This window comes from Lepus europaeus, chromosome 5 (genome assembly GCF_033115175.1).
Source record: "Lepus europaeus isolate LE1 chromosome 5, mLepTim1.pri, whole genome shotgun sequence".
Taxonomy (NCBI): domain Eukaryota; kingdom Metazoa; phylum Chordata; class Mammalia; order Lagomorpha; family Leporidae; genus Lepus; species Lepus europaeus.
In genome coordinates this window covers 15,585,368-15,589,726 of record NC_084831.1, presented here as the reverse complement: position 1 = coordinate 15,589,726, position 4,359 = coordinate 15,585,368, and the positions used below count along the sequence as shown (strand labels likewise).

At 51.7% G+C, this 4,359-nt stretch overlaps 1 pseudogene; it reads right to left on the bottom strand.

Moving 5' to 3' along the window:
* Window positions 1-434: 434 nt before the first annotated feature.
* On the bottom strand, window positions 435-1,715 carry LOC133759026 (solute carrier family 25 member 33-like; annotated as a pseudogene).
* Window positions 1,716-4,359: the final 2,644 nt, after the last annotated feature.

Sequence of the window (4,359 nt, the reverse complement as noted above, 5' to 3'; positions counted from 1 at the left end):
GCCAGAGTGACGGGAAGTCTGATATTTCCTCCTCGTTTTACATTTTCATCTGTTTGTTTTCATTTTTATTTGAAAGGCAGAGGCAGAGAGGTCTTCCATCCACTGGTTCACTTCCCAGATGACCGCAATGGCCAAAGTTGGGACAATCCAAAGCCAGGAGCCAGCAGCTTCCTCCGGGTCTCCCATGCAGGTGCAGGGGCCCAAGGACTTGGGCCATCTTCCACTGCTTTCCCAGGCCATAGCAGAGAGCTGGATGGGAAGTAGAGCAGCCAGGACTAGAACCAGCACCCATATGGGATGCCAACACTGCAGGTGACAACTTTATCTGCCATGCCACAATGCAGGCCCCATGTGTTCTTTTTTTTTTTTTTAATTAAATAGCATGATTTAATTTAGTTACTGCTTAATTCTGAATTCTCTTAAGTTAAAAAAAAAGTTATAATTAACTATTAACGTTAATGAATTTAAACCTTCCAGAAAGCATGAATCCAAAAGGAAATGTCCCACAGGAAATATGAGCCAGGGATTTTATGGCCAGTTTCAGTCTCAAACGTTCTAAACAACAATGGGGAAAAAAATCTCTAGAGCTTTCTGAGTCTCGCAGAACATGACCTTTGGGCCCGTTACTGGGTTCGGTCCTCTAACAGGTGCACAATCAGCTCGTAGGTGGACAGCACAATGGCAGTGTTGGGGATCTGCCGGATGAGCTGGGCAAAGAGCCCCCGGTAGAAGGCGAGGTAGCCCGCCTCCCGGAACACCAGGCGGGCCGTCTGCAGGAAGGTCTTGTCCTTGGTGCCCTCCTCCCGCAGTCGCGTCATCCGGATGACCTCATGGGGATAAGCGATGCAGGAAGCGCATCCTTTAGAGAGAGCAGCAGCTGCCATGAGTCCAAAAATGTTTGTGGGATTTTTCTCAGTTGCGTTTGCAGAGGAGGTTAAGGGAGCTTCTTTCAGATACTCCTTCAGACTTTCATAAATAGCAAAACAGATGATAGTTTCCGAAATTCCAGCGCAGGAGGCCGTCAGTCCTCTACAGAAGCCCCGGATGCCTTCCGTCTGGTAGACGCGGCATGCGCACTAGAGTGTGTCCCTCTGCTTGGAGCCCCTCGCTCTCCGTTCTGGCTGCATCCGGGTTCTAACTATCCATATAAGAGTCATTAAGGAATCTGTGACAAAAGCTGCAGAGCCAGCCGAGAAGACGTGCACGACGTTGCTGTTGGGCACGAAAACGCCATTGAACTGCTCTTTGGCTTTGGAATAACATGCAAAGCACACAGCCCTTGACGGTGCAACTCCAACCAAATTTGGACCCAAGCCTCGGAAAAGTGACTTTGGTCCCTCCTTCTCCAAGACTGACTTCAGACCCTGCAGGAGTCCAGGGGTCACGGCTGTTGGGCTCACCATTCCAGCTCCGCTAATGGTCCCCAGATGAACTTGAGGATAGTAGACTGTCCGGAGAGCTAATCTTGCAGGCTGCAACCTTGTCTTAATGGCTTCTAGTGGACAAGTGAAAATAGCACCAACTGGGCCACCACACCCGCCGGCGAAGAGGTGAAGCAGGTGTTCTCCTTCTGCTGAGCGCCGGTCGCCGGGTCCGCCCGCCTCGCCGCCTTCAGGCCGCCGGCTCTGCTCGCCCCGCGCCCTCCGCGGGCGTCGCTGCCGGCGCCTCACCGGCCTCTGCGTTGTGAGCCGGGCATCACGGGGCGGGGGCCCCATGTGTTCTTTAATCCTAAAAATTCTCTCTCTCTCTGCTGGGTTCCTGGCTTGAGCAGTTAGCTAAAATGCAAATGTGTGGGGCCGGCACCATGGCTCACTTGGTTAATCCTCCACCTGCAGCGCCGGCATCCCATATGGGCGCCAGGTTCTAGTCCTAGTTGTTCCCCTTCCAGTCCAGCTCTCTTCTGTGGCCCGGGAAGGCAGTGGAGGATGGCCCAAGTCCCTGGGCCCTGCACCCCATGGGAGACCAGGAGAAGCACCTGGCTCCTGGCTTCGGATCAGCACGATGCGCCGGCCATAGCGGCCATTGGGGGGTGAACCAACGGCAAAAAGGAAGACCTTTCTCTCTCTCTCTCTCTCACTGTCTAACTCTACCTGTCAAATAAAATAAAATGCAAATGTGGATGCCTTTGCTGTTTTAATGTTGGTATCTGCAGGGAAAGGAAGGCCAGCATGCAATGTTCACACCAAGGGGATTCGAGCAGAGAACGGAGAGGGCAGACCAGTCTGTGGCCAGCTAATGAAAAGACATGTTTCCAGTTTGCCTATAGAGTGTTTTTAAGGTGATTTTTTTTTTATTTTTAATTTTTATTTATTTGAAAGGCAGAGTTCCAGAGAGACACCTTCCACCTTCCACCCTCTGGTTCAGTCCCCAGGTGGCCTCATCACCCAGAGCAGACCCAAGCCAAACCCAGAAGTTTCATCCAGGTCTCCCATGTGGGTGCAGGAGCCCAAGCACTTGGACCATCTTCCATAGCTTTTCCAAGGGCATTGTCAGGGAGCTGGATCAGAAGTGGAGCAGCCAGGACACGAACCAGTGCCCATGCTGGATGCCGGCGTTGCTGGCGGTGGCTTTACCAGCTACGCCACAATGCCAGCCCCTTAAGCTGTTCCTTATTGTGGGACAAGCCAGAACTTAAATCTTTAGATTTTGTAGGTGGATTGCCACATGCAGACCAGTTTCTTCTTCGAAGGCTTTCATTTAAATCAGGCATGGCTTCTCACTTGCTAATTTCTCACTCCACCTGGTCAGAAGTGCACTCAGATAGGTTATGTGGCTTAACAACCACGCCCTACTATGGGAACTGGAACGGCAGCCTCCAAACGGAGGAAGCGCCACGTCCACCAGCGGAGGGTGAGATTTCCGCCTCCAGTGTAGCGGCGCCCACTTGGACTTCCGCCCTCTCCAGAAGTTGGGCAGACAAGACTCAGTTCCAACATGGCAGCCCCCACAGCTGATTGCTTGCTGCCCGCCCCAGCATCTAGCGTTCTCAATAAAGGGGTTTTTCAGCTACAACATCTGAAGCTGCTTGCACGGGGGAGCTAAAACTCTGGTAGCTGATTTCAGCCTAGTGCTGGGGTGTTTCTCACTCGGAGCTTGACCTCCTGGTGTGAGGCGCCCCCTAGAGACCAAAATCTTGAGCAGCAGTGGCAACAGAGCCCGAGTAAATTTGGGCCACAGTGGAAGCGCCCCGATTTCACATGTGTTTGACTCCTGGTGGGCTGGTGTATTGACAAGGACATTATGTACCCTGGAGGCCAGCTTATCAGGTGTGGTAGTTATATATATGTAGATCATGTAGATAGAGAGAAAATTGATAGATGGGCATAGGGCAATGAGTAATACCACAGGTCAACTTGTTTGCAACAGGGAACTGCCAAGTGGGCTGCTAACAATAGGAAGCCCCAGTTTATTGTACAAAGGAGATTCTACGGTGTAATTATGCATCTTCAAGTCACATCCTTAAGCAAAACAAGGCTCCTGGAGAGCCATGCCTACTTTTGTCCTCAGATTCTACGAAGAGATTTTTCAGCTGTGTATGACTCTGCATTCGTTCCTGTGGACTGCTAAGGATACAGTTTCAGAAACTGGCCAGGTGGGGTCAGTGCTGTGCTGTAGTGGCTAAAGCCGCAGCCTGCAGTGCTGGCATCCCACATCAGCACTGGTTCAAGTCCTGGATGCTCCATTTCCAATCCAGCTCTCTGCTGTGGCCTGGGAAAGCAGTGGAAGATGGCCCAAGTGCTTGGGCCCCTGCACCCACGTGACAGACCCGGAGGAAGCTCTTGGCTCCTGGCTTCGGATCAGCACAGCTCCGGCCATTATGGCCAATTGGAGAGTGAGCCAGCAGATGGAAGACACCACCTCCACCACCTCTCCTTCTCTCTTTGTGTTAACTCTGACTTTTAAATAAATAAATCTTTAAAAAAAAAAAAAAGGCCATGTGCCCCAAATCCCCATGAGCCAGATGATAAAAATAGCATTTCAAGTGTTTAGTAATGGTATAGATAGGGTTAAAGAGGAAAGGAGGCTCCAATGCGGGAAGCATGCCAAACAGCAGGCTCATAGAATGGCGATCAACAGAGCCAGCATGCAGAATGAGGATCAGCACAGAAGTCTGGCCTGGCTGAGAAGCCCACAGGTGAACATTTCAGGTGTGGAAAGCCAAGACACGGCTAAAAGGAGTGATAGGCTGTGAAGAGGGGGCCAGCCCTGTGGCATAGCAGATAAAGCTGCCGCCTGCAGTGCCGGCATCCCATATGGGTGCCGATTCATGTTCCGACTGCTCCACTTCCGATCCAGCTCTCTGCTATGGCCTGGAAAAGCAGTAGAAGATGGCCCAAGTCCTTGGGCCCCTGCACCCAC